The following is a 25,106-nucleotide window of genomic DNA, read 5'->3' on the forward strand; positions in this document are numbered from 1 at the left end:
CAGGATACAATGAACCGCAACAAGAATGACATAAGACATTTCGTGAGAACTTGTGGCCGGTGTAGGGGCAGCAAGAGGGTTAAGTGGACCCACTAGACCATAGGGGGACAAAGGCTTACCCTTTAGTGGGAAGGGCTTGACTAAGCATCTACCGCGAGGTGGACGCTAGGTACCTGTTACGAACCGGCGCCGCCATAGCCGCAAGCAGCCTGCTGCGGTTCCTGTTGCGCCCAGGCGCCGGCTGCCGTTCTTGGCCGTGCCTCGGGTCGTCCAGTTGGCTGTTCCTTCCACCACGGCTAAGTGTGGAGAGGCGGCTAGTGCGCATGCGTGCGCCGATTTACCCCAGCCAGAGTTTAAGCCCGGTGTTTTGCCTAGTGAGCATGCTCAGCCTGATTGTGTTATGTCTGAGACTAAGTCCTCAGTTCAGGCTACTGAGCATGCTCCCACAATTAACCCTAACAGCCTCTTTGCACAGGTACTTGGACTTCGTGCTGTGTCTAAGTTCTGGGATGTGCCTACTGAGCATGCTCAAACTGATAGTCTGCTTTCTGAGCCCGTTGCTCAGGCTACTGGGCATGCTCAGGCACTTAGTGCACCAGAGGCTAGGTCCGGTAAGGACCTCACTGAGCATGTCCGTGAGGGGGAAGGCGCTGATAGGGCAGAGGGTGTCAGATGTCCTGATGACGTGGCAACTCCGGACTGGCTTGCAGAGGCCCGCCCCTGTGATCTGGCACCTCAGTATTGGTCGTCAGACGATGACTGGTGAAGTGTTTGGGGCGTGGCTGCCACGAGGTCATCAATGACGTGGCGGTTCCGGATAGGTCGCATGTGACGTCACTGATGACATGGCACTCTGCTATTGGACCTTGGTGGTTCCACCCTGGGTTTGGGGCGGACCCAGGTTATAAAAGGGGCTAAAGACAACATGGAGGGGCGCAGTCTTCACATTTGCTCAGTCAGAGCACATCTCCATGTTAGAGCCTCATTGCGGCATAAGCCTATGTTGGGAAGCGGTAGGTAGGGTTAGGCGAACGGTGCCTGTCACGCCAAGATTCGTGGCTCGGCACATCAGGGTCAGGCGCCGTGCTTCCCTCCTGCCATTCCAGTCTTGCTATAGCAGCCCAGTGGCGTTAACTGGGCTGCGGCTGCTATGCTTCCTGTCCGATTGTGCCCCCTACGCACACGGACAACGCACCTGCTGTGTCACATGTCCGATTGTGCCTCCTACGCACACGGACAACGCACCTGCTGCGCCACCTGTCGATTGTGCCCCCTACGAACATGGACAACGCACCTGCTGCGCCACCTGTCCGGTTGTGCCCCCTACGCGCACGGACAGCGTACCCCAGGACCTCTGTGGAGTTAACAGGGTGTTCCTTATCCTCCTCGGCTTCCCGGTCAACGCTACTGGTGTACCCATCTGACCTGACGTGTTCTACACACGTGGCCAGTCGAGAGGTGGCCAGAAACACTAATCGGAGGACCGCTCGGCCTGACGTGTCCTACACACGTGGCCGACAGGGCGCTTTCGTGGCGGTCTTCCGGTCAACGCTACCTGGTTACCAACCGGCCTGACGTGTTTCCTGCACACGTGGTTGGTGTAGCGCTAGGTGCACCAAAACGCTAATCGGGTTGTCGTCCGGTCTGACGTGTCCCAACACACATGACCGGTTCCCAGAGTTCCTGGGTTATCTCAGAGCCATCCAGCTCTATAGTCTCCGCCTAACCCTCAGGTGCCAGCAGCTCCTTTGTCATCTGGAGCACGGTGGGCCCCGACTGGCGATTAGGATATATACCCCCTGGTCCTAATCTGCCAGCCCCCCCGTAACAGTACCACTCCTGGGGTTGTGCCCGGTACTGTGGCGGCTGACCCCCAGGATAGAAGACAGACTCAGGTAAAGGCACAGGTGCAGGCAGGTACAGGCGGGATAGCTGGTACAGACATCCAGGCAGGTATTGACAGATATGGTGAGCACGGCAGGGACAGATAGGTATGGGAAGGCAGGTACAGGTGATTGATACAGGGATAACGGGACAGGAGCTCAGGACCTGACAACTAACTAGCTAGCAGAATGGAGACTGACAAAGGATGTTGTGCAGGCACCTCCCCTAATGGGAGGGTGCCTTAAATACATTTCCTGGCCCTTTAAGAGGAGGACAGGTGTGTGCACGCGTGCCCTTAACATATTTCTTGGAGACCTGAGCTGTGTGAACAGGCCACGGGTGGAGGAGGAAGCAGGAGCACAGGTGGATGGCCACAAGGTTACGAGGAAGCAACTCAGGGTGGTGAATAAGTCAGCATCCCTACAGGGACGCCAGCGCTAAACTTGGATTTGTCACACCCCTGAAGCCATCAGGAGCTACAGGGAACTGCATCCTGTCAAGGATGCAGGGCCTACCCCCAGTGACCCAGAAGACCAGTGCCGGTAACACAAAAACATTCATTTGAATCCCTGTTTTCCCCCATTCCCAAGGACTAGTGACAGGCTAGTGTTGGACCCAATGAATGGCCACCTAGGGGTGGAACTGATCCAGTCCACTAGACGACAACCAGGGGGGAGGGGTCAGACAGTCAGTAAGTGGAAGTGAGAGGTGATTGACGTAACCGTACTGACAGGAGAGTGTAGCAGTGAACTGTGGGCCCAGGCATGTGGTTATCGGTGGAGTACAGCAGAGTACTCCTGGAACCATAGCACCGATGGGGTACAGAGCCCTAGGTCAGGAAAACGCTCCAGGCAGACCTGATAAAATCTCCATGGTGACGGGACCATCTAGGACCTCACCGACCGTAAAGTTCGAGACACAGTAGCAACGAGAGAACCGGGGAACAGGAACCAAGAGACCGACCCCACAGGGTTCAAGCTACCTGTCATACGGACTAATACTGAAAGACAACCAGGAGGGGACCCCCAGACGCTCCAAGACACGGGGACCCACCAATCAGAGTCACCACACCGGCACTGGAACTAAGGGGACCAGTGGGCGTGCTGGTATCCTGTGTCCGGGATTCTCCGTGACGGGTGTTATCATGGCATTGTGCCAGCCCATATGATTTTTGGACATCTGGGCCCGTAAACTATCTCTGTAGTGGTCCTGTCCAGCAGTTTTTTGTGCTCTATCTGGGGTGTATGGGATCCATATTGAATGTTGATATTAAACTCATGGATCAATAAAACCTCCTGATGAACCCTTTGGTTTTATCACACAAGGGGGGAAACGCGTCGAGGTGTAAGGTGTAAACGGTATATTAGGACTGTGAAGCTATCAATCAAGCACAGTGTGTCTAACCATTACCAAAAGGAACCTGGGATATATCACACTTCTGAAAGCAACTGCCTTTGTGAAGAAGGATATTTCTAACGTACTTCTCTTCAGAATAATCTCCAGTGGATATGTGATAACTAATTCATCTATCAAGTATTCTTATTAAGGAACAAGTTATAGTTATTGGACTCCTTACCTTATATCATCTATGACATATATGTGTTTGTTTGTTTTGCTATGGAAATTTTTCTAAAGTAACAGTTCAGATGATGGTTTTGTGCCAATATTAAGTCACTGTTCTGTAGGGAGTGACCCCTTTTTGCACTCCATGGTATTGGGGGTGATATCTGGATACTAGTGGTCATAATTATTGGTCAATACTTGGGTAGGGGTTTGGAACTGGACATAGAGACGAAATATCTTTTTGTCTCTATGGTCAGCTCTTCTATCATAAATTGGCAGTGAATGTAGTAGGGGTTTGGAGGGTCAATACTATGAGTATCAGTATGAATTATACACAAACCCTCTGATATATATAATATCTGTATTTTTCCTTCTTATCCTTCTGAGGTATTTGCTTCTTGACTTTTGGAGGAGGATACATTTTTGCTGTGTTTGTTGGAGTGACAAAAGGAAAAGCAAATACTGTGCACTGCTATATATTTACCCCCTAATTGATTGAACCCAGTTGAGACATTGAATGTATTTATGTCTGTGAGTCAAATTTAGCTTTGTTATAATAAAGGTCATTTTTATAAATTTGGGGTTAATATACTTTTTGAAAGGACCAGTAGTGAGGACCAGCCTTCATCGGGTTGCCAGCCATAACAACACTGTGAGTAAAGAAACCAGTTATACAGCAATCCCTTGTGTGGCCTACCCTCTTTCCGCACCTAACACCATCATCTATCCCCTGGGGCCTGGCCCTACTTGTGGAGGGCCCAACATCCAGGCTGCCATTAACATCAGCCCCAGTAGTCAGAAACTATGCAGTGGCGGCTCTATTTAAATAGCGGCAACTCGCAAGTGGAGTCAAGCGACCCCCAGGGTCACGGAACCGGGCAACGGCCACCCAGTGAACTGTCCCAGTGAATATACTGCACGGGACCGAGTACCCCATAGCCCTGGGGTGCGTCACCTTTTTGCGTCACGAACAGGATTGGACTAGACCCGTTAACACCGGGTGATGTGTGCCTTATGGACTGTTTTTGTGATTTGTGAAACTGTCGCTATTTTTGTGTGAAAAACTGACTGCGCCACAGTCGTGGTGAAAAAGGCGCGACAAGGAACCCCGCCTCCTAGCAGTGTCCAGCAATGTGAAAACAAAACAAGCAGCAGAGAGACCGGAACCCTGCCCTAAAATGCTTCCCGTAACGCTAGGTGAATGTCAGCTCTAAAAGACCAGGAGAGCAAACCAGGTCGCTCCGGAACCTGGCCAGCAGAGAGGCTAGAGGCAAAGGTCCACCGGTTGTGCCGGGCGATGCAGGCACAGCAGCTCCGGCAAATTGCAGAGTGGCGAGTAGAGATGATGGGAGAGGTAACGACCATGCGGGCCACGAGAACCGGGCGCCGCTGGTAGAGATGGCACCAAGACTCTCCCACACTTCTCCGATCCGAATGCTGGCACCCTTCTGCGACCAGGCTGCACCGCCTTCCGACCCGGCCAGACCAGACCAGCTGCCGGGTTGTGAGACCCTATCTCCCTAAGGGACACCCCGGCCGTGATCTACACTAGGGTGATGTGGTCACCTACACCCGCCACTATGGGGAATGGGGCTGATACAGTTAGGTCCAGAAATATTTGGACAGTGACACAATTTTCGCGAGTTGGGCTCTGCATGCCACCACATTGGATTTGAAATGAAACCTCTACAACAGAATTCAAGTGCAGATTGTAACATTTAATTTGAAGGTTTGAACAAAAATATCTGATAGAAATTGTAGGAATTATACACATTTCTTTACAAACACTCCACATTTTAGGAGGTCAAAAGTAATTGGACAAATAAACCAAACCCAAAAAAAAATTTTTATTTTCAATATTTTGTTGCGAATCCTTTGGAGGCAATCACTGCCTTAAGTCTGGAACCCATGGACATCACCAAACGCTGGGTTTCCTCCTTCTTAATGCTTTGCCAGGCCTTTACAGCCGCAGCCTTCAGGTCTTGCTTGTTTGTGGGTCTTTCCGTCTTAAGTCTGGATTTGAGCAAGTGAAATGCATGCTCAATTGGGTTAAGATCTGGTGATTGACTTGGCCATTGCAGAATGTTCCACTTTTTTGCACTCATGAACTCCTGGGTAGCTTTGGCTGTATGCTTGGGGTCATTGTCCATCTGTACTATGAAGCGCCGTCCGATCAACTTTGTGGCATTTGGCTGAATCTGGGCTGAAAATTTATCCCGGTACACTTCAGAATTCATCCGGCTACTCTTGTCTGCTGTTATTTCATCAATAAACACAAGTGACCCAGTGCCATTGAAAGCCATGCATGCCCATGCCATCACGTTGCCTCCACCATGTTTTACAGAGGATGTGGTGTGCCTTGGATCATGTGCCGTTCCCTTTCTTCTCCAAACTTTTTTCTTCCCATCATTCTGGTACAGGTTGATCTTGGTCTCATCTGTCCATAGAATACTTTTCCAGAACTGAGCTAGCTTCCTGAGGTGTTTTTCAGCAAATTTAACTCTGGCCTGTCTATTTTTGGAATTGATGAATGGTTTGCATCTAGATGTGAACCCTTTGTATTTACTTTCATGGAGTCTTCTCTTTACTGTTGACTTAGAGACAGATACACCTACTTCACTGAGAGTGTTCTGGACTTCAGTTCATGTTATGAACGGGTTCTTCTTCACCAAAGAAAGTATGCGGCGATCATACACCACTGTTGTCATCCGTGGACGCCCAGGCCTTTTTGAGTTCCCAAGCTCACCAGTCAATTCCTTTTTTCTCGGAATGTACCCGACTGTTGATTTTGCTACTCCAAGCATGTCTGCTATCTCTCTGATGGATTTTTTCTTTTTTTTCAGCCTCAGGATGTTCTGCTTCACCTCAATTGAGAGTTCCTTAGACCGCATGTCTGGTCACAGCAACAGCTTCCAAATGCAAAACCACACACCTGTAATCAACCCCAGACCTTTTAACTACTTCATTGATTACAGGTTAACGACGGAGACGCCTTCAGAGTTAATTGCAGCCCTTAGAGTCCCTTGTCCAATTACTTTTGGTCCCTTGAAAAAGAGGAGGCTATGCATTACAGAGCTATGATTCCTAAACCCTTTCTCCGATTTGGATGTGAAAACTCTCATATTGCAGCTGGGAGTGTGCACTTTCAGCCCATATTATATATATAATTGTATTTCTGAACATGTTTTTGTAAACAGCTAAAATAACAAAACTTGTGTCACTGTCCAAATATTTCTGGACCTAACTGTATGCCCTGGATGTGGAGATATGTCCAGCAAGGGCCGCTGCAGAAACACCGGCCCCCACTCCTGCCACAACACCAGTTCCCCAGCTGCCACCAGGCGGCAGTAGAGGTGCACGAGACCAGTGCACCCAAACCCAGAGTGCTGATCCCAAGAGGCCAGTTGAACTAGATGACCCCTTTCCAGTTACTTGGTAGCCGTAACAAGTGATGCTACCCAGTTTTTGTTAATGTGTGAAAAATGTTGATTTTGATTTGACCTGGTCTTGCATAATGTTGATAAAAATGGACCAAAACTGCTGGACTGGTAGCAGTAAAAACTTTCCGTTGTAAATAGTTGCACCAGTTGTGCACACTACCAGAGTACAAACTTGCAAAGAGAACTCTCATTGACACCACCAGCAAGGAGAGGAAAAGGTCGCAGGAAGGGTCTGCGGCACAGGCGGCAGAGGCGACCGAGGCCCAGTCGTCATGGAAACCGGCGACATGCTTCCTAGGAGTTTTGGGACCATGACCTTTGGGTGGTGGTTGACGGGAAGGGTACCTCCTGCGCCAGTATTCATGTCTTGAAACGTTTAAGAAAGTGCCTCCCCTGCGTGGGAAGGGAGTTTAATGTTTGAAAAATGTAAATTAAAAAGTTAACTTTGTTCACCTTTGCAGCCAGAGGACGTGCACGAATTCACCAAGGCTGAAAGTAGTGCCCCTGAAGCTATCAGGAGCTACAGGGAACTGCATCCTGTCAAGGATACAGGGCCTACCCCCAGGGACCCAGAAGACCAATGTCGTTAACACCAAAACATTCATTTTAATCCCTGTTTTTCCCGTTTCCAAGGGCTGAGGACACGGACAGTAACTGGTTGACACAGGCTGGTAGTTTCCTTTACTTTTAACTGGTCAGTTGTTATAGTCCCAGGTTACAGTGGTCCGGTCAGCCGGGGAGCAGTGAGAAGTCCCTGCTCTGCCAGGTATGTTGGAGGCCTTCCTTAGTGCGCTCTGACTGTGGGTCGCTGCAGCCTGTAACAGCACAGTGTCCTTCTTCTTAAGTGCAATTTGACTTCTCCCTTGTGGTGGGCAGCGTGAGCCAGTTGTAGGGTCCGCCGGTACTTCTGCGGCCCCGGGCTCTATTATGCTGCTGCGCCTTGGGAGTCTCTGTTGGGCCAGGCGGCATGGTACCTCCGGGTTTACTGCTGGGCTGTTAGTACCTGACAGTCGAGGACCCCGGTGTCCTGATTCAGCGCTCGGTCCTGGAAAGCTTGAGACAGCTCTCTAACAGTGACCGCTCTCTTTCTCTGCTACTAGAGTTCTGAGTTCTCCCTTCTTGTTTCACTTTCTTTAACCCCTCCCCAGCCCAGAATGCACAGGGAAGCTGGCCCCAAACAGGACTTGAGCTCCCCTTCTGGCCTGGATTAGCAAGTGTTGTGTGTGTTATTGATAGCGGTTTTCCCGCTGCCTCCAGGCATAACATTGCCCTCCGGTGAAAAGAACACCACCACTGTGGCTCCCATGACCACTGGGGTGCCACATTGTCACATACGGTGACTGTGGACTCTCATGCAAAACCTAGACAAACCTTTTTAAACCATGAGCAGAGATGGCGTATACTAGAAATGGAAGTTCAGATCTCTCAAGACACTAATTATCTATTTGTGCATGAGATAAATTGACTTGGTAATATTGTAAGACAGTACATACATATAGCTGATGGGACGAAAGGTCAGCAAGGAACACTAATTTGTCAAAATGTTACTGTTGGACATGACCATTACTGGTGTTGAAGGCAGCCTTTCACTCATTCCATCCTTTGTTAGGACTAGCTTATGGGCTCCACAAGGATTTAAATATATAAATACAGTATGGTAGCTTCCTATAAATAATTAAACAGCTCTGAGAAAAGGGATTTTGGTTCTTTGCTGTGATCTCTTTTATCCTTCTATAGACAATATATGACCTTCTTAGATCATAAAGAAAAACACTGCTTCAACCGGGACATACATTTACAAATGAAGTCCATGGATGATAATTCACCTAAATGTAGGTGGACACGGCATTTGAATTTCATAACTTGAGTGGATAATTTAAAGGGCTTCGCCACATTATCTTTACCTGAAGAAATGTGTTGGAAACATAAGAAATGAGTTTGTGCAACTTAATAACATATTAAAGTTCCCCTCCTGCACTTCTTAGTACAGGCTTCTTCTTTTTCACTGGTATCATTTGGGCAGATGAGTCTATCTGTCTATAGAAAAAAAAACTCTTTTCATATGCAATGTTTTTATACTTGCGGAGACTTATGGACAGGATTGATCACATGGCATTTTGACGTAAGGAGAATTGTGCAGTCTGTAACGCCATACAAACAATTGCAGGAGAAAAGCCTGTGATACGTAAATTATATATTAGCGAGTGTCACATTAATATGCCCCAACACATTTCTTACAGGAAAGACAAAGTGGATAAAGTTCACACCTTGCCATGAGATTGATCGTGTGGTCACAGGGGCAATACATTGGAAACATATCTGCTTTCTGTCTAGAGAGCATCACTGTAAAATCAGACCACCATAGAGGAATTCTAGACAAATTCTCTTTTAACAGTGCTCCTTCCAGCATTATAGGCTGGATGTGAATCTTTCTGTATCCAGAGTGCTGGGGTCTTCAGTTGCTAACATATTAGCTAACATTTACTGTGGATTCCCCACTATATTTAAATATGGTACATCATATAGGAGACAAACAAGCTGCCTCTTGTATACCACATTGCGACTGCTGTATATACATTACATAGGAGACAGACTGCTATATATACAGTATACAGGTGATACTACGACTGCTCTATGCACATTTTATGTGGGATATTGCCAGCAATCACAATATCACCTACATAATGTTTATACAGAAGTCACAGTATCACATATGTAATGTATATATAGAAGTCACAGTATCACCTACATAACGTATATACAGCAGCCACAGTATAACCATTATAATGTATATGGAATGCTGTATATATTATGTAGGTGATACTGCAACAGCTGTTTATATATTACATAGGTACTGTGCTGCCAGCAATCACAGTATAATTTAACATACATACAGCAGTCACAATATCATCTGTATAATGTATATAGACTGCTTTATATATACAGTATAGGTATGTTTGCGACCACTGGTTTAGTGCAACACTTCTCTCTGTAGAAAAGATGTCCTCAATAATGAAGGCCACATACACATTTTTGATATAGGTCATTTTAGAAAAGGTGATTTCTTAGCTTACTTACTTGGCATAGTGTAAAGCCTGCTTTACATATTATGATTCTGCATACGATATCATATGCAATCGTAACCGCCCCCATCGTATGTGCAGCACGTTCAATTTTGTTGAATGTGCCGCACATACGATTAACCCCCATCACACGTACTTACCCGTCCATACGACCTCGATGTGGGCGGCGAACGTCCACTTCCTGGAGTGGCAGGGATGTTCGGCGTCTCATCGACGTCACGCGGCAGCCGGCCAATAGAAGCGGAGGGGCGGAGATGAGCTTATCTTTACGTAAACATACATGTTTACGTAAACATCCCGCCCACCTCTTTCCTTCCGCATTGCTGGCCGGGAGTCGCAGGACGCAGGTAAGATCTGTTCATCGTTCCCGGGGTGTCACACACAGCTATGTGTGCTACCCCGGGTATGATGAACAACCTGACGTTCAATTCATGAGGAATGAACGACGTGCGTACGATGAACGTTTTACCGTTCAACCGCAATCGCACGTAGCTGTTACACACTACAATGTACCTTACGATGCCGGATGTGCGTCACTTACGACGTGACCCCGCCGACACATCGTAAGATATATTGCAGCGTGTAAAGCGGGCTTTAAATATAATAGCTTATTTTTTAACTATTTTGGTATTGTTTTAATAATCTGCGTGATTTTTTTTGATGATTTCCACATACTGCCTTAAAGATGTTGCTAATCTTTTGTTGTGAGAAACAATATGTCCTTTAAAGTGTGTTAGAGAAGACAAATCAAATATTGTGCTTCTAAGATAAAGGTGTAAAATAAGTCATGCGTTCAGCAAAGCTAGTGTTACAGAAATGGATCCATTTTTTGTTTTGCATGACAATACCTTGTTTTGAAAAAAAGAAAACTATTCTGCAATTTCTATGTCATCTTTAATTTATAAAAGAAAGCTCAAACAATTCCTTTGGGAGGCAACATGTAGTCATTCCTGATTCACTGTATGTACAAATAGGCCTGCCAAGGACTGTAGCTGGAGTGAGTGACAACCACTACAGCCTCTGCAAGCCAAATGTTCAAGGCTCCTTACCTGCCAAGGGTATTTTATTATCCCTTCTCATCATGGGTCCCACCTTTAACTAGAACTCACTCTATGGTTTTCCGACGATTTCTCCATATGGAAATATGGTCTAATCTTCCTTTTTCGTCTTCCAATTAATAAAACAATGATATACATAGCATTTGCTTATTTAATTTTTGGTGTCTAAAGTAAACATACAGTTAGGTCCAGAAATATTTGGACAGTGACACAATTTTCGCAAGTTGGGCTCTGCATGCCACCACATTGGATTTGAAATGAAAACTCTACAACAGAATTCAAGTGCAGATTGTAACGTTTAATTTAAAGGTTTGAACAAAAATATCTGATAGAAATTGTAGGAATTGTACACATTTCTTTACAAACACTCCACATTTTAGGAGGTCAAAAGTAATTGGACAAATAAACCAAACCCAAACAAAATATTTTTATTTTCAATATTTTGTTGCGAATCCTTTGGAGGCAATCACTGCCTTAAGTCTGGAACCCATGGACATCACCAAACGCTGGGTTTCCTCCTTCTTAATGCTTTGCCAGGCCTTTACAGCCGCAGCCTTCAGGTCTTGCTTGTTTGTGGGTCTTTTCGTCTTAAGTCTGGATTTGAGCAAGTGAAATGCATGCTCAATTGGGTTAAGATCTGGTGATTGACTTGGCCATTGCAGAATGTTCCACTTTTTTGCACTCATGAACTCCTTGGTAGCTTTTGCTGTATGCTTGGGGTCATTGTCCATCTGTACTATGAAGCGCCATCCGATCAACTTTGTGGCATTTGGCTGAATCTGGGATGAAAGTATATCCCGGTAGACTTCAGAATTCATCCGGCTACTCTTGTCTGCTGTTATATCATCAATAAACACAAGTGACCCAGTGCCATTGAAAGCCATGCATGCCCATGCCATCACGTTGCCTCCACCATGTTTTACAGAGGATGTGGTGTGCCTTGGATCATGTGCCATTCCCTTTCTTCTCCAAACTTTTTTCTTCCCATCATTCTGGTACAGGTTGATCTTGGTCTCATCTGTCCATAGAATACTTTTCCAGAACTGAGCTGGCTTCATGAGGTGTTTTTCAGCAAATTTAACTCTGGCCTGTCTATTTTTGGAATTGATGAATGGTTTGCATCTAGATGTGAACCCTTTGTATTTACTTTCATGGAGTCTTCTCTTTACTGTTGACTTAGAGACAGATACACCTACTTCACTGAGAGTGTTCTGGACTTCAGTTGATGTTGTGACCGGGTTCTTCTTCACCAAAGAAAGTATGCGGCGATCATCCACCACTGTTGTCATCCATGGACGCCCAGGCCTTTTTGAGTTCCCAAGCTCACCAGTCAATTCCTTTTTTCTCAGAATGTACCCGACTGTTGATTTTGCTACTCCAAGCATGTCTGCTATCTCTCTGATGGATTTTTTCTTTTTTTTCAGCCTCAGGATGTTCTGCTTCACCTCAATTGAGAGTTCCTTAGACCGCATGTTGTCTGGTCACAGCAACAGCTTCCAAATGCAAAACCACACACCTGTAATCAACCCCAGACCTTTTAACTACTTCATTGATTACAGGTTAACGAGGGAGACGCCTTCAGAGTTAATTGCAGCCCTTAGATTCCCTTGTCCAATTACTTTTGGTCCCTTTAAAAAGAGGAGGCTATGCATTACAGAGCTATGATTCCTAAACCCTTTCTCCGATTTGGATGTGAAAACTCTCATATTGCAGCTGGGAGTGTGCACTTTCAGCCCATATTATATATATAATTGTATTTCTGAACATGTTTTTGTAAACAGCTAAAATAACAAAACTTGTGTCACTGTCCAAATATTTCTGGACCTAACTGTATGTAGTTGCTGTCACCTTGGAATACTAGGGATGCCGGCGTCCCTCTGTACCTTGTGCAGTGTACCTGCTTGCCTCTTCAGCGTTCAGTGTTTGATAAGTATAGCGAGTCATCAGTGTCATCAGTGGTTCCGTGTTTGATGAATATAGCGAGGCAATTGGCCCTGAATGAATAGGCTGTACTGTATAAGCTGAGCCTATGTGCTCGCCGGCACTCCCGTGCCTTGCCTCCTTCCCACGGAGCAAAGGCACAGGAGTGCCGGCGAGCACACAGGCTCAGCTTATACAGCCTATCCATCCAGTTCTGATTGCCTAGCTATACCTATCAAACACTGAACCACTGATGACAGTTAAAGGGAACCTGTCACCGGATGTTTATAATACTCACCTAACGGTCGGTGGAGAGCAGACTGGTCGGATGGGCGTCTCCGATCTCCGGGTCCGCGCCTCCTCTTTCGGCGATCTTTGTCCTCCTTCTGAAGCTACTGTGGATGATGCGTTCTACGTCATCTATACTAGCCAACATTGAGGTCTCGCGCAGGCGCACTACAAAACTTTGATCTGCCCTACTCAGGGTAGATCAAAGTGTGCCTGCGCAAGACCTCAGTGTCGGCTTGTGTATATGACATAAAACATGTCATCCACACTCGCTTCAGAAGGAGGTCAAAGATGGCCGAAAGAGGAGGCACGGACACAGAGAAGGCCCATCTGAGCAGTCTGCTCTGCACCGACCATTAAGTGAGTATTATAAACATCCAGTGACAGGTTCTCTTTAACCGCTTCAGGGCTGCTTTGCTAGACATTACCTTAGGATACTGAACCACCAATGACAGCTACAACTCCTTTTGGGCATTTTTGCAATCATATATCCACAACAAACTGAACCACCAATGACAGTGAATTCTGTGAAAAAGGCTGCTCTGGCCGAGACATCAGTGAAAAAATCTGTCAAATACTGGTCACTTCCTTTGCTTGGCTTTTTTCCATGAATTATTTTTTTTTTTCAATCTTGTAAATTAAGAGTGTGCAGTGGTATTAAATATACCTCCATAATATTGCTCACCCCATCAAGCCCTTGTCCATAAGATCCCCTTACATTGCCCCTTCCCATACTGTACCCAAACACACTGTGCCACTCCATAATTTCACAACCCCATTCACACTTCCCCCTCTCAAAAATATCTCCTCAAACGGCCGTTTTCCATAATAACCCCCTGCGCCAATGCCCCTTGCTGTATTATGCCCTTTTTCATAATATTCCCTCATAGTGTGTATGCCTTGGCACACATTTATTCTTCAGTTCCTCCATGGAGTGTTTAATGGGACGGACGTGTCCGCTGCCTGTGCGGCGGCAGCAGCAGCGTGATCGTGTCAGATAAATACTGACCTCATCATGCTGCTGCACATTGGAGCAGGGGCTGACAAGCTCTCCTCTGCTTTGCCGAAATGCTGGTGTTCAGGTTTTCAAATGTAGTCATATTTAAGAGAAGCAAATGCATTTCAATATCTGAAGAAGAGAGTGGCATCTGGCCTTTAGCAGGCTACGGGCCGTATGTTGTGCAGGCCTGCCCTAATATCTGGGTTTGATTGTACCCCTTTTACCACTGATTTAAAAACAATTCTTCAATTATGTCAGCAAGTCTGTCATGGCTAGGTTTGGTGATTCGATCCGGTGACCTATGGTTTTGTAGTCAGTTTCTCTGTCTTCTGGGCTATTGCCTTTTCTTCCCTGTCCATATTCTGATGGTTCCTATGGTCTATGTTTTCCTTTTTTATTTTCTCCTCTCCAAGTGTTTCTCATGTTATTGTTTACTCTCACATTCTGGGTTGGTTACATATGTTCACCCCTCACTGCACTTCCTTGCTGGCTATATGTGGACTTATTTTTGGGATTTCCAGCCTTTCATCTTGGGGGTTTTACCAGTTGGGTTGTTCTCCTTCCCAGTCCCTAATCCTTTTGCCTTATTTGAACTTGTTTCAGTTTATCTCTCATTGGGTTTCCGTTTGTTGCTCCACATTTTAGATTAGTAGAGATTTTAGATATATCATAAAAATATATATTTTTCTAGAAAACAGTGATATTTACTTTCATTAATTGCAAAGCAAAGAACATAACTGAATTCATTTACAGTACCTAGCTAAAGACAAACAATACTATAATGCCTTTATATCGCTAGGGAAATAAAGCAGCACATTCACTATCTAGTCCCGGAGAAAAATAGCAATTCAGTATTCATTACAAGCCACCTATAGTAATTCCCAGTCTTAGCACAGCATACTGAACACTTTGTATGGCTGTCACATTTTAATGCTCCATTCTGAAATTTACCATGTTATACTAGTCAAAACATTGGTATTATAGCCATTTATCAAAATAGCATTTTTATGGGTTTTGCTAGAAGTAAAGTATGTCACATTACTCGTGTCTTTTTATTAAACTAAACCCAAGCTCAGTTAAAGTTTGCATAACTTGTTTTATAGCATATTTTGTATTTCATTTCAGCTTTTAATTTTCTGACTGCCCAATATTATTTCAGTAGGATCAACTGTAGCATATCTAAAATCAGATATAGTGCATATGCACAAAGATTATGAAACTAAGCAGTAAAGTGTAATACGTACCCCAATACATAGGATTCCAATAGCAAAACGAATGCTGCTAGGTGAGTGCTTCTAAATATTGTCTAACGCAGAAGACAATTCAGCCCCTGTAAAGTCAGGATCAATAGTAGCAGCAGTGAAGAGTCAGCAATGGCTGAAATAATTAGCTTAGAATTATTATTCCCTGCAAATCACAGTTAAAAAAAAAATCTGCAATTGAAGAGCTGGAATATCCAAGAGTAAGCACTATTTTAATATCTAGTTGCCTATAGCCAGGTATAAGAATGTAACAATTTGCAACTTAATTTTTTAATGGCATGCAAAAGTCAGATATTGTAAGGTCTAGGGTTTCCATGGAACTTATTGTGTTTTCTTGCTCTCCTCCAAGATGGAGTCTGTTGCATCGTCTGGCCAAGGAACTTCCTGTCTGCCCTGCTTATAAAGGCCCCGTCACACACAGAGATAAATCTTTGGCAGATCTGTGGTTGCAGTGAAATCATGGACATATTGTTCCATTTGTACACAGTCACAAACCTGCCACTGATTGTCCACAATTTCACTGCAACCACAGATCTGCCGCAGATTTATCTCTGTGTGTGACAGGGCCTTAAGTCCTGGTCCAGGATTTAGCCCTTGCCTGAGTATTTTGTGCTGCTGGCTACGGAGTCACTTCAGGCGTGTTTCTGCTGCTGCATGTTAATTCTGTGATCTGCCTCATTAGGCTATGTGCACACGCTGCATTTTTTTGATGCTGCGTTTTTGTGCGTTTTTGGCCGCTAAAAACGCACAAAAATGCACCCGCGGCAAAAAACGTGGCAAAAAACGCATGCGTTTTTACCGCGATTTGGTGCGTTTTTGGCTGCGTTTTGCTGCATTTCTGATCTCTGCATTTTTCTGAGTTTTTCCAATGCATTGCATGGGGGAAAACGCAGAAAAACGCAGGAAAGAATTGACATGTCCATTTTTTTTAAGCTCAAAAATGCAGCTTAAAAAAAAAGTTGTGTGCGGACAGCAAAAATGAAAACTCATAGACTTTGCTGGGGAAGCAAAGTCATGCAGTTTTGAGGCCAAAAACGCACCCGAAAAACGCGCAAAAACGCCTTATGGTTCAGCTGACTGCAGTCGACGGTGCATTTCTCTGATCCTGGCTGTGGTTCCCTCCCTTCAATACTTCCAGGAGAAGAGCTAATACTGCTGGACTTCCTTGATCTGTAAGAACTAGTTTCTCTGTTAGTTATCTGTGTACTTCATCCAGTACTCTAGCTGTTCGGGCTGTGTGCTGGACTTGAGCGGGATTTTGCTCAGCCCTAGGAAGTACACTGAAAACTGTTTGTTTGCTGTGTGCACCTGCATATAACTTCTGGACTCTCATATATTAGTATTAGTGCTGTGCGTATACCTGCATTTAACTTCTGGATATTCACCATTTGTTTACTGTGCGCACTCCTGCATATTATTCTGGACTTTCACGTGTTTGCTATGCGCAATTCTGCATATTATGTTTGGACATTTACATATTAGTGCGGTTTGCACTTGCATTTAATTTGTAGTTGCCTCTGTTATTTACACTGTGTTTATTATTTAATACAGATTATTTACCCAACCCTTGTCTCAGTTTCATTATATTCCATGCAATCAGATTCCAGAGAATCTACGTCAGTGTTACAGATATACTGATCAAACAATACTGGTTAATTAAGTTCTTTTTCACAAAGTTATTAAGCCCTTCCCAGACCCATGGACAGGTTGGCCTAAACATGAAGTGCTATACAATTTTGGCACCATGAAAGCTCAGGCTCAAATATAAAATACAGTTGACACCCAGCTCCAAGGATCCCGACCATTAAATCCCTTAACCCCTTAACGACCGCGGGCCGTAAAATTATGTCCTAGCGGTCATAACGTTACTGCCCGCGGTCTGCCGGCGGCAGCATGCCGCGATCGGCACACATCTTAACTGATTTTCACAGCTGAGATGTGTGCCTGCTAGGCACGAGCAGAATCGTTATCTGCTCGTGCCGTTTAACCCCTTAAATGGCGCTGTCAATATGTGACAGAGCCATTATAAGCGCGATCGCGGTAAACTTTTACTTACCGCCCGATACCGGAAGTCACGTGATGCGATCACGTGACTTCCGTTAGTTGTCATGGTAGCACAAGGTCATGTGATGACTCCTGTACTACACATGAATTGCTTTCACTTTCGCTGTGGCACAGCAAAAGAGAAAGAGAGCGTATCTGCTGAATACAGCTGTATAGCTGTGATCAGCAGATACTGCAGAGCGATCGGAATGCTGATCGCAATAGCCCCCTAGGGGGACTAGTAAAATAAAAAAAAAGTTAAAAGTTTTAAAAAATTTAAAAAAAAACAAAAAAACCTAAAAGTTCAAATCACCCCCATTCGCCCCATTGAAAATTAAAGGGTTAAAAAAATAAAAAATATACACACATTTGGTATCGCCGCGTTCAGAAACGCCCGATCTATCAAATATAAAATCAATTAATCTGATCAGTATACGGCGTAGCGACAAAAAAATTCCAAACGCCAAAACAACGTTTTTTTTGTCGCCACAACTTTTGCGCAAAATGCTATAAGAGGCGATCAAAATGTAGCATCTGCGCAAAAATGGTACCGTTAAAAATGTCAGCTAGAGACGCAAAAAATAAGCCGTCACTGAGCCATAGATCCCGAAAAATGAGAACGCTACGGGTCATGGAATATGGCGTAAAACGTGCACCACTTTTTTCGGTCAAACTTCCGATTTTTTTTTAACCCCTTATATAAAAGTAAACCTATACATGTTTGATGTCTACGAACTCGCACTGACCTGAGGCATCACACCCACACATCAGTTTTACCATAGAGTGAACACAGTGAATACAATATCTCAAAAACAATAGCGCTATCGCACTTTTTTTGCAATTTTTCTGCATTTGGAATTTTTTTGCCGTTTTCCAGTACACTATGTGGTAAAACTTATGGTTTCATTTAAAAGTACAGCTCGTTCTGCAAAAAATGAGCCCTCACATGGCCATATTGACTGAAAAATAAAAAAGTTACGTCTCTCAGAAAAAGAATGGCGAAAAAAAAAACGGAAAGTGAAAAATCGGCCGGTCGTCAAGGGGTTAAAGGGAATCTGTCAGCAGGTTTTGGCTCTGTAAGCTGAACACTGAGAATTCAGGAATGCTGGCCTTGTCACAGTCCAATCTGTTGTTTATATGCCATGTTTGTTTAAGCAGCAGGACCCTTGTCATTGTGGGACTATAAAGGCACACCCAGGACAGTCCAACATGCCCCTCCTCTGGTTGACACCTCACTGTCAATGTATACTCTCTATTGAGAGCCTGATGTGGATGGGGACAGCTCTCTGGACTCTGCTACAAGACTAAAGCTATAAAATTCTGATTGTGTTAGTTCACTGGCTGCAGCCATACTAAATGATACATCATTGGATTCAGAATCTCTTTGCCTGCATCATGCTGCTCTCAGATGAGGTAGCAACAACCTACTGACAGATTTCCTTCAAATAGGTGTATGTGAGTTACCTGCCTGATTAAGCGAAGATGCTCTTGGTCTTACTACGTTGAGCCTGGTGACAACAAATTTATACCAGCAAGATCAATTGTCTATATTATGTATTATAATAAATTAGAGCAGACTCAGTCTATTCTTGCTCCTTTGTGGCCAGTGTCACTAGATAACCGTCCTCGCCTAACATTAGTGTGAAGCCCCACAGGTGTTGTATCGGTGCATACCTTCAGGGACTCCACGTAGCTGGTGCTGGTCACAGGTAGGGAATCTTCGGTTTTGATCGTGACGCCACTCTCAGTATCGCGGTCAGTAGGGACCGCCACTGCAGGTTGAGGGTCGCCTGGGGCTGATGGTGTGTGCAGTTAGTTGGAATAGCCTCCTGAGAGTGAGGCAAGCCCCAGGGCCCGGTGTAGGTTTGTAGTACCACAAGTCGCAGAATGACCACACAGGCAGGATGTCTTTCAGGGTTTTTACTCACTTCAGGTGGCAGGGTGAGTAACCCGGGCGTAGCTGAGATGAACCAGGTAGGAACCAGGTATCCTTCAGGCTGACTTTATGAGGGTGACTACTGACTCGCCTTCCTTAGCCCTTGGTGGTTTGGGGTGACCCCGACTTTGAGTCCCTATGGGGGTCACCCAGGGAAGATGCTGCAGCCTCTCTCCCCTTGTTGTTTGCCGTGTGCTTGTTCCCCGGACCAGGCCACTCCAGCCTCTTGCCTCCTATGACCTATGGGCCCAAACTTGTGGTTACGTGGCTGCGGCTTTTGTAGTGTTGTGGTGTGGGCTTTAAGAGCCCCACACCGGCAGGTTTAGCAGGGAAAGGTGAATCTATCCTCGCTTCGGGATCTGCCGCCCGGTTGGGCCTGGTGCTCTCTAGCAGTCTCCTTACTTCCCACTCCGTGCACTCTCTAGCTGAAGCTGGCTTTCAGGCAGCACTCCTAGTTGACCGTTCTCCCCCGTCTGTAGCCACTGCGCGGGCGCTGTTAGACAGCAACAGCCCCACAGGTCTGCTCCTCACTGAGCCCTATGGAGTTCTGCTCTAACTGACTCACTGCTCCTCCTCTCCTGTTCTTGCCTACGCCACCTAGCAACCAGACTCTCCACCACACCCCTTGAGAGGAGATGGAGGCTCTACCCCCTCCACTATTCCAGTGAAGGTGAAGGCTTGCCCCCTCCTGGGATCCCCAGGGGTCCTCTCATGGGTACATGTGTGAGACCTGATCACTATGCGCCTGTGTTCCACACCCCTGTCAGCCTTCTGGATTACCTGTGTTGTACTGTCCCCAGCATGGGTGCAGTACTCAGTGGTGCCTGACCAGGTCAGGGGCGCCACATTCCCCCTTAGTTATCACCAGCACGTCCTCGGGCTGCAAGACAACATTTTAAAATGCATAAAACATTAAAACATGTAAAACATTTTTAAAACCACCAGGTATCAGACATCACCACCCTCCACCCACAAGTCCGTTAACCCACCCAAAACCCTCTCAGGAGGCAGGTCACCGGTCCTGTTGGCAACCAGGTCTGGGCCATCTACTTCCCCAGACCTTTCCTCCAATCTTCCTCTCCCGTTGGCCGCGACTTCAGCCACTTCTGGCAGGATGTAGAGGCGGCTTACATGGGCTGGTGGTTTCAGGGTATACCTGGCCTGGTGGATCCGCGCCGTCAGCCTCTTCTGGCAGGATGCAGAGGCGGCCTCCACAGTTGGTGCTGACCAGGTACCCTCTTTGTGGTGGTGAGCCAAGGCCCCATAAACAGGCGTGCTCTCTGGTCGCAGGTGAGCCAAGGCCCTTTTCTACGGACGGGCCCCCCTGGTTGCAGACGAGCCAAGCCCCTAAACAGGCTGGCCCTGGTGATGGTGCCACTGGTGTAACTATTTACACTGCGAGAGTTTGTGGCTATAGCAAGTTCATAGCCTTAAAGTTTATTTCTCACAATAGTTTTTGTGGGCGCATTTCTTAAACGTTGCAAACAAAACTTGTCAAAACTGGTCAAAACAGTAACTTCTTACTTTACTTTTCTCTACTCTTCTTTTTCACCAGGGCGTGGGCATGTAGGGCACCGGCACCTGTGACTTTCTTGCTCTCCGTCGTCGTCCGTGGTTGTTTCATCTGTGGGATCTTTGTCTGTGGTTGTTTCATCTGTAGGTTCTTTATCTTTCCTTTCTTGATCTTCGTCTGTTTCTACATCTGGTTCTTTATCTCTGTCTTTTCTTTCTTGTCTTTCTTGTCTTTCTTGTCTGGGACATGGTGCTACGTCTAAGGCATAGTAGCCCCTTTCTCCTTGATGCAAGGTGAACTGTACTAAGTCCCCAATTTTCAAATTTCTGCCTGAATGTCCTCTGGGCAGGTGGGCTTGAACATCTCTCCGATTTACAAATATGCCCTCTTTTATTCCTTTTACTACAATGAAGCCGTATCCGCTTTTCAAGTTGAAGTCTTCTACTATTCCTCTGTAAAGGGGTCCTCTAGCCTGGGCTTCGGACCTTCTTAGGCACCTTTTCTCCTGCAGGTCTCTGGCTGTGACCTCTCTCTGCTCTGGAGACTGTGGTGTTGGAGGATACTTTGTTCTGCTACGCCTTGTCTTGCGGGCTGGGTTCATGCCTGCAGGCTCCCAGGTGAGGTCTTTGGGCTGATCTTCGTCTGCTGACGGTGTCAAGTCTTCCTCCTCCCAGCGGGAATAGGGCAGCATCTCCGGCTCTGGGTAGGGGTCTGCTGCGGTTGGCGTCGGAGTCAGCCCTTCTGCTTCCTGGCCTCCTCTCCCCCTTAGTTCTTCGCTGCACTCTGGTTGTGGCAGTGCTGGGGATGGGCTTTCTTCAGCTGGTCTGGGCGGTGGACTCTCTGGTGCGGCTGCAGGGGTTACCTGAATCTCCTTGGGGGTATGCGGAGGGAGCAGATACCGATCCACCATCTCTTGCGGGAACTGGGCCTCCAGATCAGCCTTCAGCTTCCAGTATTCGGGGTCCTCTCCTATCAGGGTCTTCCTAGCAGGGACCTCTCTGGACTGGGGAGCGGTGTCTGCTCTGGCCTTGCAGGCCGGGAAAAATAGTGATGCAATCTCTTGGCGGGCCGCGCCCTGTATGGCGGCGGCCTGGTCTTGGCGGGCCGCGCCTGGTATGGCGGCGGCCTGGTCTTGGCGGGCCGCGCCCTGTATGGCGGTGGCCTGAATTGGCGTTTCTGTCGCGGCCGGTTCCTGGCGGGCCGGACTGGACACTGCAGCCGCGGTCTCACTTGGCGTCGCAGCCTCGATGGGGTCCGTGCAGGCTGAGTCGGGCGTCGCGGCAGTGATCGGAGCTTGGCGGGCCGCACCCGGCGGGGCTGCGGCCTGGTTCAGCATATCACTTGCGGCGCGGACGAGCGTCGCTGCTGCGTTGGGGTCTTGGCGGACCGGGTTCAGCAGGGTGGCAGCCTGGGTCAGCGTCACACCTGCAGCACGGATGAGCACTGCCGTGGTGGTCGGAGCCCGGCGGGACAGGCGAGGCATCGCTGCAGCGGCCTGGGCTTGGCGGGCCGCACCTAGCGTGGCTGCGGCCTGGTTCGGTGGCGCCGCGCCGGGCGCCTCTTCCGGGACCGCGGGCGTGGCAGCAGGGATCGGGGCACTTGTGCTGGCCGGGGCATCACTCGACTCACCCATCTGTGGCAGCATCGGGGTCTGCGTCGTCGCCGCTCGGTCTGGCATGCGTCGCGCGGCTCCCTCCTCGTAGGTCCGCACCGCCGCAGCCATCTCCAGGAGCTCCGTGCGTTCTTCCCTAAGCTGTCGCACAATCCCGGCCTCCAGCCGGTCGCAGAAGATGGCAAGCTCCCGGCACCACCAGGCAGCAGAGCCTGGCTCTGGGTATCCGCGTCTGGACTCCATTTTCTCTAGCAAGCTGCTGGCTTCTCTTCTGCTCCGCCGTCTCTGGACGCTTCCGCTTTCTTCATCAGCGAGGTCAGAACTCTGCAGGGGATCTCTGGGTAGCCACACCTCTTCGTGGGCGGTAACTTCTTCCAGCGCGGGCTGCTGTTGTTTTTCAGCGCGCTTTTCATGGTGGCAATATGGCGGCGCTTCCAATTTTTCAAGCGGACCGCCTAGGCACATGGTCACCTGTCTGAACAGGTCTAGTCCTTATCCTGTTCGTGACGCCAGATGTGAAGCCCCACAGGTGTTGTATCGGTGCATACCTTCAGGGACTCCACGTAGCTGGTGCTGGTCACAGGTAGGGAATCTTCGGTTTTGATCGTGACGCCACTCTCAGTATCGCGGTCAGTAGGGACCGCCACTGCAGGTTGAGGGTCGCCTGGGGCTGATGGTGTGTGCAGTTAGTTGGAATAGCCTCCTGAGAGTGAGGCAAGCCCCAGGGCCCGGTGTAGGTTTGTAGTACCACAAGTCGCAGAATGACCACACAGGCAGGATGTCTTTCAGGGTTTTTACTCACTTCAGGTGGCAGGGTGAGTAACCCGGGCGTAGCTGAGATGAACCAGGTAGGAACCAGGTATCCTTCAGGCTGACTTTATGAGGGTGACTACTGACTCGCCTTCCTTAGCCCTTGGTGGTTTGGGGTGACCCCGACTTTGAGTCCCTATGGGGGTCACCCAGGGAAGATGCTGCAGCCTCTCTCCCCTTGTTGTTTGCCGTGTGCTTGTTCCCCGGACCAGGCCACTCCAGCCTCTTGCCTCCTATGACCTATGGGCCCAAACTTGTGGTTACGTGGCTGCGGCTTTTGTAGTGTTGTGGTGTGGGCTTTAAGAGCCCCACACCGGCAGGTTTAGCAGGGAAAGGTGAATCTATCCTCGCTTCGGGATCTGCCGCCCGGTTGGGCCTGGTGCTCTCTAGCAGTCTCCTTACTTCCCACTCCGTGCACTCTCTAGCTGAAGCTGGCTTTCAGGCAGCACTCCTAGTTGACCGTTCTCCCCCGTCTGTAGCCACTGCGCGGGCGCTGTTAGACAGCAACAGCCCCACAGGTCTGCTCCTCACTGAGCCCTATGGAGTTCTGCTCTAACTGACTCACTGCTCCTCCTCTCCTGTTCTTGCCTACGCCACCTAGCAACCAGACTCTCCACCACACCCCTTGAGAGGAGATGGAGGCTCTACCCCCTCCACTATTCCAGTGAAGGTGAAGGCTTGCCCCCTCCTGGGATCCCCAGGGGTCCTCTCATGGGTACATGTGTGAGACCTGATCACTATGCGCCTGTGTTCCACACCCCTGTCAGCCTTCTGGATTACCTGTGTTGTACTGTCCCCAGCATGGGTGCAGTACTCAGTGGTGCCTGACCAGGTCAGGGGCGCCACATTAGCACAAAACTTAAAAGAGGTTGTACACCAATACAGAAATTTTCATCAAGCCCTGCAGCTTGCTGGTATTGAATCAATCAGTTGTCATGCGACTGCAAGTATACAATTTGTATAGCTGCAGTCACATGCCCATCACTGTAACTGACAAAGCCAAATCGTAAAAGTGTACATTACATACTCCTAGCATTTTTCAAGCTTTAGGGCTTGCTACAAATTTCTCAAAGGTGGACAACCTCTTCAAAGGGAATCTATCACAAGGTTTTTGATGCCTAATCTGAACGCAGCATGATGTAGAGATAGAGACTCTGATTCCAGCGATGTGTCACTTACTAGACTGCTTGTTTCAGTTTTGATCTCCTGCTGATAAAACCATGATTTTAGCACTAGAGCATAGTAAATTTCTGCCATGTTGTCCTCTAGATTCATGAGCTCTGTATAATCCCACCTCCATCACTGATTGGCAGCTTTTTCTGTACACAATTGATTATGTGGATTGGGTTATGTAAAGATCAGCATTCAGAGAACCAGTAGATCTGCAGCAGATAAAACAGTGAGGTTTGTATGTTCTCCACATGTTTGTGTTGGCTTCCACACTCACTCCAAAGATGTACTGGTAGGGAATAGCGACTGAGAAATACAATGAGGACAGTGATGATGATGTCTGTAAAGCACTGTGGAATTAATCTTGCTATATATGTAAGTGTGTCGCCCAGGGTTATGGTGTACTCGGTCCCAGGCGGTGTATATCTGGGGAATGTCACTTTGGTGGCTGTTGCCCGGTTCCGTGCCCTGGGCCCTTTTTGTAAAGGGGAAATATTTACAGGGGATTAGAATAGTGTTCACAC

The sequence above is a fragment of the Anomaloglossus baeobatrachus genome, chromosome 4 (genome assembly GCF_048569485.1).
Source record: "Anomaloglossus baeobatrachus isolate aAnoBae1 chromosome 4, aAnoBae1.hap1, whole genome shotgun sequence".
In the NCBI taxonomy this organism is placed as follows: domain Eukaryota; kingdom Metazoa; phylum Chordata; class Amphibia; order Anura; family Aromobatidae; genus Anomaloglossus; species Anomaloglossus baeobatrachus.